The 13,087-nt window shown below is 41.9% G+C and overlaps 1 protein-coding gene across 3 annotated transcripts in view; it reads right to left on the bottom strand.

The window, feature by feature from the left end:
• zbtb7a (zinc finger and BTB domain containing 7a) overlaps positions 1-10,962 on the bottom strand; it is a 29,173-nt gene extending 18,211 nt beyond the window's left edge. Inside the window, exon 1 of one of the 3 annotated variants that reach the window (XM_032526319.1) lies at positions 10,785-10,962. The gene's annotated coding sequence lies outside the window, so the exon portion shown is untranslated. Of the gene's footprint in view, positions 1-102; positions 330-9,562; positions 9,720-10,784 lie in introns of those variants that run through there. The other 2 variants (XM_032526321.1, XM_032526320.1) reach the window with 2 other exon arrangements.
• Positions 10,963-13,087: the final 2,125 nt, after the last annotated feature.

Below are 13,087 nucleotides of genomic sequence, written 5' to 3'. Positions count from 1 at the left end.
AAATGCAATTCAGTGCCAGCGAAGCATGGAGGGACTACTCTGCATGCAGGAGCCACCTGTCCCAGAATAACCCCGCAAGAAAGAGGAAACAGTGCAACAAACCTGATCCCGACGCCTCCTCATAGCTTGAAACATTCCTTATCACTAATTCATGCTTGTGGGTGACAAGGCCGACAACCTAGCACACAGCAGCGCGGCAGCTATCCGTGTCCCGGGTGTTCAACTTCCAGGGAAGGGCCTTCTCTCAATGCCCAGTCCAAGAGCACATAGGCCTGCTTTGCAAGTCAAACAACTATTTCAACACAGGACTAACCCGTCCCATCCACCCTCATCACCTCCATCTCATCCGTAACGTCCCTCTAGCCCTTCCATTTACTGACACACAGCAAGGACATATCAAAATTACACCTCAGGGTCGAAACAACCCACAACGGTCTCCTGTAAAGCAGTTTCCGTTTTGCTGTTACTTCAGATGACTACGCTCTGCGTTCTAACTATCCATGCCAAGGCAGTCACACCCAACTTGCTTGTCATTCACTGACAAACACACTGACATCAGGCCGTGGTTGCAGTTAGTAAAAGTGTTGTTACCATGCCTGATATGAATCATCTAAGGACTGCAGTAATTACACTTTCAAAGTATCTCTGTCTTTGGCTGACACATACCAGTCATTCCTAAATACAAACGAACAAGCTGTTAACCCAGTGCAACCTCAGATGTTTCTCAGATAGACAAATACTTTACCCGTCACTTTAAAAAATTGTTTTAAGGTTTTATTGTACACTCATATAGTAAAGACAATTATTATCAGAAATTGAAGTTAATATTCCATTCATATATTTCCATTTTAATTTTTGAGAACCTTTTGGTTTGTATGGAGCTAGAACAGTGACAGTAACCTGTGGTATTGAAAATTAAATTTGCCATTGAAACAAGAAATATTGGCACTGAAAAATGTTGCACTGATCATTAAAACACAAAACATCAAAAAGTTATAATCTCACAATCCTATTATATTATTTTACTTTAACATTAGTTTGCATTTTGATAGGTTTTTCAATGTCAATCTACATTTTTTCTTGATGCCTGTCTTTTCAGTGACAGTTTTTTTTTCACGCTGTCAAGACTTTTTACAAAGTCATTAGTTTTCAGTTTCAAATTTCTGTCACTGTTTTGGCGTAGGGTAGTGGAGCCGGAGGGGAGGAACAAAGAGGGCGTGACCGCACCTCCACAGGAATCCTCATGGATGTGTTAAATCTGCATATCTGCTAATGTCTAAAGTCTTCCTCAAGTTTATCTGGAACCTCCAAATCTCAAGTAAGTCTGTTTATCTCTGCCATTTTTTTCACATAGAAGCAGGCTGGCTTGGTGGTAACTTCTAATGTAGGCCTAAGCTGTGCTGTTAGCAGAGGTTAGCACTGTTCATTTAATTCAGCACAGGGGATGTCAATCTATCTTCTACAATTTAGTATTTATAATATCAGTAATTTGCTGGTGCACAAGGCTGTACTGCTCGTGCACAAGGCTTGACTCGCTCATTAGCTCCGTCTTAGATGTCATGTAAGAGAACGAGCTCCGCTCTCTCTAACTGCCGCTAACACTGGCACGGAACCAGGCAGAGCACATTCACTGACATCTCCTAAAACTGGGAAAACACAGTTAAGGCAGTTTGTCGGTAAACGCCTGTTAGTGAGTGTGTGATGTGCCTAGAAACCTCAGTCAGCAGCTATACTTGTGATTGGAGGAGAGTTATGGGGGAGGGGTGTTAAGGTTCCGTGCCAGTGTTAGCGGCAGGTAGGAGGCAAATACGACTGCGGCCTGGAGCGTCCCATGTCATGCCTTCCCGTCTCATGCTGAGGTGTGTCCAACGGTAAGTTCATAGAGTCAAAAATACGAAATCGCAAATTATTTTCCAGATGGAGTCACGGGTAAGCTCATGACCAAGTTTGTTGCATCAATTTAAAACTTTTTAAAAACTTTTAAAGTAACAGTTTTATCCATACATATAGTTTGCTGATTTCTGGATGTTATTGTTGTGTCCCTGATGTTAATGTACATTTGATGAAACCTGCATGAGCAATGCAGCCATTTCTGCCAACTAACTGCAGGATTTCCTGAGGAGGGATAAGGATCTGCACACACAACAAGAATACAAAAATAAACATGTTACACTCTTTCCAAGACTCCTTTTTATTTCTATATTGTTTTCACACTTCACTGGGACATTGCTGCAAATACAATTGCTTATCAGCCTGGCGAGAGGGCATGAGACAGGAGGCTCCAGGTTGCAGCCGGGTCGCCTAGAATCTGCATTTATTTTACAGACATTATATATATTATGGACATATATTTTTAAGTATTTTATTCATCAGTATGATAGTCTGCATTTATCTTGTAGACATATTTTTAAATTATTTTTTAGTATTTTATTAATTTGTATAATTTCCATCACTGTTCACTTAAAAAAAACACCAAATATTTCAAGAATTTTATTCATTAGTATGATAGTTGACGCAAGCTTTAACTTTGAAAGGAAAGATGAGAGATTTTTTAGTATGTTATTCCAAATGCAAGCTTTTATTTTAAAAAGTAAAAGCTCGGGGACAAAGCGGCACCGCAGAAGGACTTTTTTTTAGTTTGCCTATAATCTGCATTTATTTTATAGACAGACATATTTTTAAGTATTTTATTCATCAGTATGATGTGACAGGAAGTTGAAACCAGTGACATTGTAAAAATCTTAACAGCGTAAAAAAAACTGTCAGTGAAAAGACAGACATTAAGAAAAAATAGAGTAGAGTAGATTGACATTGAAAAACCCATCATAATGAAAACAAATGTCAAAGTGAAATAATATAATAGGATTGTGAGATTATTACTTTTTGATGGTTATATTATCAGGTCAACATTTTTCAGTGCCAATATTCCTTGTTTCAGTGCCAAATTTATTTATAATTCAATACCATAGGTTACTGTCACTGTTCTAGCTCCATAGGTTTGACTCTTGTAAATTTTAAAGCAAATACTAGGGGTGTCACGATTTTTATTCATGAACCAAAATTGATCGAAATGAAAGGCTGGCTCGACCATTCCCCAGTATTTTTTCACTCTCCACCTCCGCCTACTTGCGCACGCCTGAAGAAAAAGAGAAACAAAATAGCTTACCAGCTGGTAGCATGCAGCTAAAGACATAGGGCAACGTTAGCTTACTGGGAGCCTGCCGCTGCTCTTTCCAAGCACCGCAGTCACTGCCGGAGTCGGAGATAACGCAGAACAGAAAGGGAAAATTCTCCTGCTGCCCTGGATTCTACACAGCGATGTCTGCGCTCCACACACAGCAGGGCTGAGAGTAGGCCTGCACGATTAATCGTCATATAAAATCGCAATCTCGATTCAGCCTGTTCACGATTCCATTTTGAAATTACTTTTTTAATGACTTTGATTCTCGTTTAATTTTATTGTACGACTGCATCACAAACGTTACTAATTTCTTCTGTGAGTTTTATTCATAGGCTGTATAAAATAGGTTTTAAAGCGCTCCCAAGCGCTGCAATGCTCTCCCTACTCTTCATTGAAGCCTCTAGGTCTACAGGCTTGTGGTGATGCACAATGGGCTGTAGGTGCCAAAAACATCTGTTTGGTACTGCCAATTATATACTTGTGATATCAATTCTAAGCTAAAACGAAAAATCGTGATTCATATTTTCCCTGAATCGGTCTAGCTGAGAGGTATGTGTGTTACAACATGCAGCACATGTAGGCTACCTCACTTTGAACGATGCAGAGAGGATTATCAACAGCCGTTGGTGCCGATGACGCTACACTTGTTACTGTAAGTAAAATAAAAACACGTAAACACATAGGAAACGATATTTCTATCTGCTCTGTCTGCATGCGGTCCACTCTCATCCACTGCGCTGTTTTACAAACACAGCACGCGACTCTGCAATTAGTCAATATTTTACAAACAAGCTAAAACAAAAAGTTGTCAGTTTGTGTTCTCACTGTTTCTAAGATTGCAACAAATTTCAAAATTTTGACTAATTCTGTTAAACTTGTAGCTTGTAATCTTGTAGCTGCTGGCTAAACAAACCATCCCTTCCAATGGAGCAGTAAATCCACGGATGTATTATCAGACCACAATAAATCCACATGGCTATTTAATATGCATGCAAATGACGTCATCATCATATTTACATTCTTTATTCTTAAAGCCTAATGGTTGGATTCTTTTGCAACAGCAATAGTTTCATTGCTAATGAAACATCCAGGTTTAGGGTTACTGGAACTCGGCAAGACAAAACCATCCTTATTAGACCAGTCTTCATTAAAGCTGTGGTTTTCCACTTCAAATTTTCACTTCAAGCTTGTTGAGAGCAATTCAATTTTACCTCACAACAGGCCTTTCTTCCTGCGAGCATTTTCCACCAATCAGAACACTGCAGCACTCCTCAGTGAACTGCCTCCTAGCCTGACATCATTTTCTAGTTAAGTAGCCTATCTAGTTATCATTATCGATTTCCCATGCTTTTTTAGGAGTCTGTTCACACTAATACATGTAAATAATATAGCATTAATTTAGTAATAAAGTAAAAATATCAAATATCAAAAATAGGCGTATTAGGTATAAGTACAGTTTATTTCCTTTACTTGAAACTCTGGCCCCCGGAGTGTGTGCTTGGAAACATTCTGGCCCATGGAAAAATGTAGTTGATGACCCGTCTTAAAACATAAATGTTAATAGGGCAAAGATGGGCCACCTTTTAGTACTGAAGCAGAGCAGTTGTTAATTTTATAACACCTTGTGAAGTGTTTTTAGCTTATTGCTTTTACAAAGATAATTCTAGAGAACAATTACATCAGGTTACTCACAACTCTACTCAGATGTAGACTTAATGCATGTCTGTATTAAGATTAGAGTGCAATAGAAATACAGCAGCAAAGTCAGGACCGAAAACAAGTGGAATCTGGACATTTAACATCAAGTTGAAGAATTTGGTAGGTCCTTTGCTCCTCCATAATCCTTTTATCATTTCACTTTCCACCCCTGTCCTCATTCATTGACTATCTTGACTGGCCTTTATGGCAACAAACCTGCCTAGCCCGCTCTGCTGCACAGGAAAATCTTCACTCAGGTCAAGGTGGTTCAAGGTCGGACCAAGATAATACAAGATAATCAGAATGGGGAGGGGGTGGCCGTTTCTTGGAAGAGTGGTTGAGCAAGTGTAAGTGCAGTAACTCCCTGCTGCCAGTAATGGAAGGAAACCTGATTGGTCAAATTGGGAGCAAAGCAGGAAGAGGGCTGGTGACTGATAAAACTTAAGTTGCATGGGCTGGTCTCGGCCTGGTAGCTTTTACTAGAAACTCACCAGGAAGAGCAGCCAAACACAGACACAAAGCCAGTGAAAAGGTAGTGGGCGAGGCAGGGCGTTAAACTCACAAGCTCAATCATAACTCCTGAGTGTATGTTGGCCAAGGAATCCGGCTCAGCTGTCAATGATAAACTCAGAGATCTCATTCTGTTACCTGGTGTAACCTGCTTCAATGAGAGGGAAGGTAACCACCCACAAGTTGGGCAAAGTTTAATGTGAGGAAGCTAGCGGGGGTTTTTATTAAGTTATAAAGATCTATGTGTGTGCTGCCACATAGCAAAGGACCCGGAAAAGTGAAAGCTGTAACTGCAACTAAGTACTCGGGGTCGGGACGCTCTCACACTGTTCTAAATCGGTCTGTATTTTGTTTTCTTGCTTGTTTGTATCAGGGAGACCAAACGTAGCGCCACAGCCTAACAAATAAAAAACACACATTGTAATTCAATCCAGTACAACAACTGTGAATTATTACTTTTATAAAACTTACATTTTAAAATAGACACAATAACTGAAAGATGGTATTTGAGGTAAATTCTCAGTCTGTACTTTGTAGTGTTGTTAGTGTAATGTATTATTTGCTCCTCCATATGTAAATGACACAGACAAAATACAATGCAGTTTAATGCCACTCCACTAAAATGTACAGCTTAAAAAATTACCATCAAAGACAACATACAAAGAACAAAAGTCGTATTCTTAACAAAGAGTGATCATTTTAAACAAGATAGTATTTCATGACAGGCTTTTGTATAGCATTGTGCAGGTGTTTATTTTTGTGGTCACTCTATACAGAGAAACACAACAGTGTATTGACATTAACCAATTTATTCATTTGATTATGCTTGTTAATTAAATAGTATTCTATCAAAACTAACTAAAACTAGAAACAAAAATTTCATGCCAGTTAAAAATATTGTCTTTTGGTGTAAATTAAGTAACATAGTAGTAGTAAATATAACATGTGTTGGGACAGGAGCCTTTCACAAGCTGCAGTGTAATAAAACCACATCCACGGTTTGAGTTCCTTTTAGCTTGAGTAACATGCTCTGACGCTGCCATGCTGCCAACCAGGAAGTGTCACAAAATCTAACACATGGCTTCAGAAACAGCACTACAACCCAACACAGCGTTGTCCTGCAGAACTCAAGCGGGCCGGTTGGTCAGTCCACAGGCCCAACTTGCCCTGGATGCGCCACTTTGTGCATGCGCAGCCCAACAGGGAAAGAGGACTTCCTGTAAGTCTATGACAGGCGTGTAACAGAACCCGCTCTGTTATCAGATGACCAGCTCTCTGCTTGCTTGCTCTCTCTGTCCCTACTATCAGACCCTCTCTCTCTCCCTCTCATCTGTCGCTCTCATCTCATCATTGCTCCATCTCTGTCTCAGACTCTGCATTGCACAGTACCCACCACCACATCACCCACTTCCCCTTTCCACTGCTGATGAGGCAAAGCATCGAGGACCCACCCACCCTTGTGTGTCTCGCCGTCCTTCAATGCAAACCACCAATCTTCTCTCCCATTTCATCCCAAACCAATTCACTAATGGCGCTTACCCACTGCTAGTACCAGCTCTGCTCGATTGCGGTGTCCCGTCCTCCATTTTCCATTGCAGATTTAGTACCGCCTCATGCGTGAGGCGAGCATGGCTGGTCGTCATAGCGAAGCCGCAGGAAACTGCCGTGACCTAACGCAACACACACACAGAATGTCGAAGGTGTGTTGTTTTTGATTCTCGCCATGTGACTGTTGTCACTTCTTTATTTCAAAAGAAGCTGGAGGCAGCCAAAAAAAAAAAAAACGCCTCTGGCTAAACTATTTAAATTTTAGCGGGTTTCTTCAGGACACCACCGTCTGTCACTAGCAATGAGGACGCAGTGATTAGTGACGATTCTCTCCAACCAATCAGTAGTCTACAGGTTTTCACGTCACGTTTTGGTATCGCCTTAGCTTGCTTGGAACCTCAATAGAGTGGATACAAAAAAAAAAAAAAAAGGAGGTACCTGTTAGCTAATACCAATAATTTTTTCATAATGGAAAAACTAAAAAGGCAAAAAGAGTCGAGGCGAGTCAAGCAGGTACCATGTATTGGAAAAACGCCATAAATCAACATGCAGTCAGTGTCAGACTGGTCACATATCCCCTTCCTGATCAGTTGGCCTTCCTGCTTAATTAAAAGGAGGTTCTGATACATCTATTCTGCCTTCAACTAATTCAGTATTATTATCTTTTTTAACAGTACACTGAAAATGTAAAAACCCTTGATTAGCATCACCAAAAGACATCATCCAACTCCAAAAGTGTGAAGATTTAAGTCCAGCTTTGCCTCAACCCAGAAAGACATCCCAGGCTCATCCTCTCCCACTCTAATTTGATCAGGTTGTGTTGGCCTCTCCATAATAAATGTCCCAGAAGAGAACAGAAGAAGCCCCTTTACTCCCCCTAGACTTCAGCACAACAACAGAAAAACAACAGAGAGGGGTCTGTCTATCTGCCTAGCCAGGCTGGAAACTGTGGTATACTAAGCAGCTGACCAGGGGAACCAAACATTAGGGGGAAGTGAAGCTGCATTCACCAAGAAAGAGACAGATGAAAGTATTCCAAATGTGTTAACTGATACAAACAAACATATAGAGATAAAACAGCAGCACAGAAATAATTCGGTACAAAGTACAAAACAACTCAAGTTTTGATTCCACCATATGGGCCACAGTATATCATTTGACCACATAAACAAAACTTTGAAAAACATAATTTAATTTCACTCTGAAATAAAGCCTAAAACTGCCACGGCGACATCACGCAACCTGTCTTCTCAGTCTAACTGAACCTGCTAGTTTCAGGCCATAGTGGTGTATACACAAACATACAGGAATATCAAACTGTATGCAGCCTCACCGCCAAATTGATGGGTGGTGTCTTGGACCTGCCCACAGCCACTGAAGTCCCCTGCAATTCCCCTGGAGTCTATTGTTGGTAACACAGACGCACACGCATACATGCATGCATGCACACAAGCTCACACACACACAAACACATATGGCGTCCTAGTTTAACCTCTTGTTGGAATTCCATAGTGGTACCTAAGAAGTAGCAACAGTAACTAATATTTCGTATGACATTGAACTGAATAAAAAAAATGTTATCAACCTTTCCTGCTGCCGCATTCCAAACACTTTCCCAGCATTTGGGCGTCTTCATGTACCGTGCTCTTCTTGTACCCTCTCTGTGCCCACACGTTTAAAAAAACGGGTTCAACAAGTATGCAAAGCCAAAAAATATGCATCTGGTTATCGAGCAAGGCAGTCAGGGTTACTGTGAAGTCTATAAACCATGAGCCACAAGCAAGCAGGACATGACAGGCTAGATTAGAATCTGCTTTTAACAAGATGCTGGTAAGAAAGGGGGGGGGTGAGTGAACTGGGAGTAAAAGATGTCATGAGATTGACCATGGTGTGAGTAGCTGAGACAATTGAAACCAATCAGCAAGTACACAAGTTTTTCAGCACAGTTGCCAAAGTTACCAGAGGTGAAGTTTTATTTTAATATTACATGGATTTAGCTGAAGCAGTTTATCCGACCAGTAAAGTCCAGTTGTTACAACATGTGTCACACACTCTCCCCTTCAACAAGAACAGATGTCTGAGGTTTCTCAAGTAAACTATCACACCTGTACTCTGTCAGTTATGAAAAGGGTCACTGTGCAACAGCCTGGCAAACATTTGATGCAGTAGTTGTAGTGATATTACCTTAACACCCCTAAAGAAGCAGCAGTACAGGATGCGCAACTCTACTAATAATAGCAGCAATGCCATTTAATCACAGCAGTTGACCAAAACATTAAAATAATGATTTGCCTTAATAAGATGGAAACAATACAGATGCACAATGCGTGTCCATAGTTTAAAAGTTAGCCTGATGTGGATGGAAACTTTAGGACAAACTATTTCTACGAGCTGTGTTCTGTGCAGCACCTTACACTCAGCACTGACCTATTTGCAATTCCCTCCTTTATCTGCAAGTGGGTCAAGAACTCTGAACTCTATCAAGCCCCATCTTTCTCACTCTCCTTCACACTATGGTATTTATTTCCTCTGCTCGCCTCTCTTCTCCTCTCAGTCACAGTCTAAAGACAGTGTGTGTGTGTGTGTGTGTGTGTGTGTGTGTGTGTGTGTCTTTGGAGTGCTTACCAAATGCAGAAAATGTTTCCAGGGCCCTATCTGTCTCCCTTGCCTGCCGGCCAGCTCTGCTGCCTCCGTCTCTGGGCAGGGCTATAGAGCTTTACCAGACAGGAAACTTGCGAGTGGCCCTAGTCATACAGGCAAGCCCTTGCCTGATCCCACACAAACAGACAGACAGACAGAGACACACACACACACACACGCACACACACGCACGCACGCACACACACCAACCCAACCTCTTTCTGTTTTCAGCCCACAACTCGGCTCTGCATCCCCTGCTCTCATTGGTGTGACAACTTCTCACTCACCACACCTCCTTGTCAGGATAGGCTGGCGGCTGTTCCCTTTCCTGGATTGCCAAGGGCAAGGCACTCTGGGATATAGAGTTCTGAATCCCCATTTGACCTGCTTTACAGCCCCTGCTGTGGACTACGAGTACCAGCTCTCTCTGCCCTCACCACCCCCACCATCTCCAAGTCTGCTCTAACGTAAGCACTCAGGGCTGAATTATACACTACAGTATGTTGCTAGCAGGCTGCCAGGTATTAAAGTACAGACCAGCCATCAAACAGGGCCGAGCTTCGTATGAAAAAAAGGAAAGAAAATTCAGCCACAACTGTCAAGAGCAGTAACCAAACATCAGAGGTGGATTCTTTCATTGGCTCACACTCTAGTGACATTTCCGACACACGTAAAACTCCTGACCTAAATTATGACTTATTCCTATTTCAAACAGTGTGATGCCATCACAACATGCCCTGCGCACACAGCACACAACTTGCCCCGCACGGAGCATTTCAATCGCCACTGTCCCAAAAAGTTGTTGCCATTGCTTATACCTTGTGCAATTATTTTCTGTTCAGTACCCCCCACCCTCTCTCAATAGCCCCCCTCCCCCCCACCTCCTTCTTCTTTAAGTGCTTCCACCTGCCTGAAAAGTTAATGCCTTGAACACATCCTATAAACTTTATCTCAACATTCCCCAGAGGTAAGAGCAGGACAGAGGAAGTACTTAAGGAGGATTAAAAAAAAAAAAAAAGAGGAACCTTGACTAGGGACTACTGCTGCGACCCACCTCTCCTCTCCGGCCAACCCCCCCCCCCCCTCCACCCTGCTCTCCTTTCTGTCCCCCTCCCTCATTCCTCCCTCTCCTCCTCTGCCCTGCTCCCCTCTGGACTTCAGGCCCAGGGCAGACAGCGGGGGGGATGGCAGGGTGCCTTTAGCTCACCTGCGATGGCCGTGGTGAAGCTTGTTGTGGGTTAGCTCAGCCCTCTCCTCTCCTCCTCTCCCTCTCACTGTTGTGCAGCTTAAAGCCCCGTATGCGCTAACCAAGCAGCAGCAGATCAACTCAATTCCCTTCCTGGTTTCTGGAGGGCAAAGAGGTCCCTCCCTTTCTCTCTCTCTCTTCTCTCTCTCTCTCACTCACTCACTCACTCACTCTCACTCCCTCCCTCTCTCTTAAAGAAACAGCATTCCCCCTTCGTCTCTTGTCCCTCCTCCCTCTGTGAACCAAATTTAAGTGGAAATAAATTTGCGCTCAAAAGTAGACAGTTGTCAAAGCCATAAACTCAATCCGAGATGACACAAATCATTAACCCATGCCTTCCCACTCTGTGGTTTCACAATGAATGTCAGCCAATGTCTCATCTATGGACACTTGGTTTAAGAGTAAATGAGTTGTAACTCTTGCCAATTCTCACCGGCCTCACCTCTCATTGCTCCTTACTCTGTTCTATGTGAGTTGAATCACACCCACCCATCCTATTGCCTGAGGTCATGGTGTCCCACCCCAAAAGCAAGCCATGGCACATTCCAACACATACTGAAGGGGCTGCCAGCAACCCCCTTGATACATTTTGGCTTGGCCTGGTCTCTGTACATAATACCTGCCAAGCTCCAACAGGTGAGGCATCAGAGAAGACCTTACTAAGTCAAAAAATGCTTTATCCATTGTGGAATATGGCAAGTTCCCTTGTGTGTAAATTTACAGCTATTGCACTTGATGTTGCGCCACTTCCAACCGCCCACCCGCACGCCCCCTCAGCGAGTGCAAGCCAGCCATTGTGCCATAGAGTGGGATGGAGCACAAGATGTATTCAATAATTCTGTTGCACCATAAACCATACAAACACACCTCTGAAAGCACTTTAAAGTCATATGTTCCATGCACATGCTATAGAAAACGTTCTTTTTTGCAAATACTGGCTATAAACCTTTGGGGAAATCCTGTTTTACACAGTAGAGAAGGGCTTGACACTGCACAGATTACCATGCAGGGGAGTCAAGGGACTGTTGGGCAGGGAGAGTAGTGACACACCCTCGGCATAGAGGGCACTGTTAAGCACCGTCTCTGCTTAAGCACAGAGGAGTCAACGCTTTTAAACTTCAAAAACACACATGAATTGCAGTATTTGGATGTTTGGTGCCATGACTTGCTATATAATTTGCTATGTAAAGTGAAGAGGATGCAGGTGGATAAGCTGCTGCCTAAGTGAAATGAAAACAGCAGGATAGGCACTTTTACATAGAAACATAATATTTACACAAGTTGCCTTCTATTCCGTTTTGGCCTAATTACCAACTGTCAAAATTAGTAGAGCCCTTGGCAGTCTGAGATGAAGTCAGACATTTTGATGGCAATTTCGTCTTTCAGTCCAATAAAAACTGGTCCTCGTCAAGTCCAGACACCCCACCTCATATTTGTGTTTATCATTACTGTCTGAATGATGTTTTAAAGCTAGCAAAAAAAAGGACGCAGTTAACAATAATCCCCCGGATCCACTGCCGTTTAATTAACAAAGTAAAGTTAGTAAAGTAGTTAGCTAGTAAAGTTGGTAGCTGTTAACGTTACATGTGAAAAATAATAAGCTAACGTCAGCTAACTGTAACTTACCCATATATATAGCCGTTTAATGCTGAACTGAGATGGCGCTAATGTACTTATTTTTAAATATATAATTTAATTGAAAGTTAAAAAATAGTCGTTATCCATTTCTCAAATTGCGTGTAGTAAGTTTACTAGCTAAATGTTAGCTAACGTTAACTGGTGCAATTAGCAAGGCGTATTGATGCTAGGCTATACCTGCACGTTGCACCCATAGACAGTTGAAGAAGGTTGTACCTATGTTGATGACGTATTTAATCGGAAACTCGTCTGAATAAGAGCAGTGATGCCCTTTTTTTACTTTACCATTGTCTACCTCATGCTCTTATTTATCTTGTACTATTTTTATTACAATCGTTTATTGATCTATATAAGCTGCATTCCCTGTTCCATAAGATCTTTTTTTTTATCTGCGTTGTCTGAATGTTTGTAATGTTAATAAATAATTAAAAAAAAAAATTAAAAAAGAGCAGTAATGCCCAGCCAGAGGTAGGCCCTACTTGTATTCCAAGGAGTACTTTTCTGCAGTTCCTTTAAGATTGTGGAGTAGCTTAACGAACTACCTGAACATGTTACAGTTATGTAAGTGTGTGAAAACTAGTTAGACCAAACCAACTCATATTTTACCAATTTTGTCAACTATGAGT

This window comes from Etheostoma spectabile, chromosome 9 (assembly GCF_008692095.1).
Source record: "Etheostoma spectabile isolate EspeVRDwgs_2016 chromosome 9, UIUC_Espe_1.0, whole genome shotgun sequence".
NCBI classification, from domain to species: Eukaryota; Metazoa; Chordata; class Actinopteri; order Perciformes; family Percidae; genus Etheostoma; species Etheostoma spectabile.
Note: the sequence above shows the minus strand (reverse complement) of the source record. Positions and strands in the feature narration are given on the sequence as shown.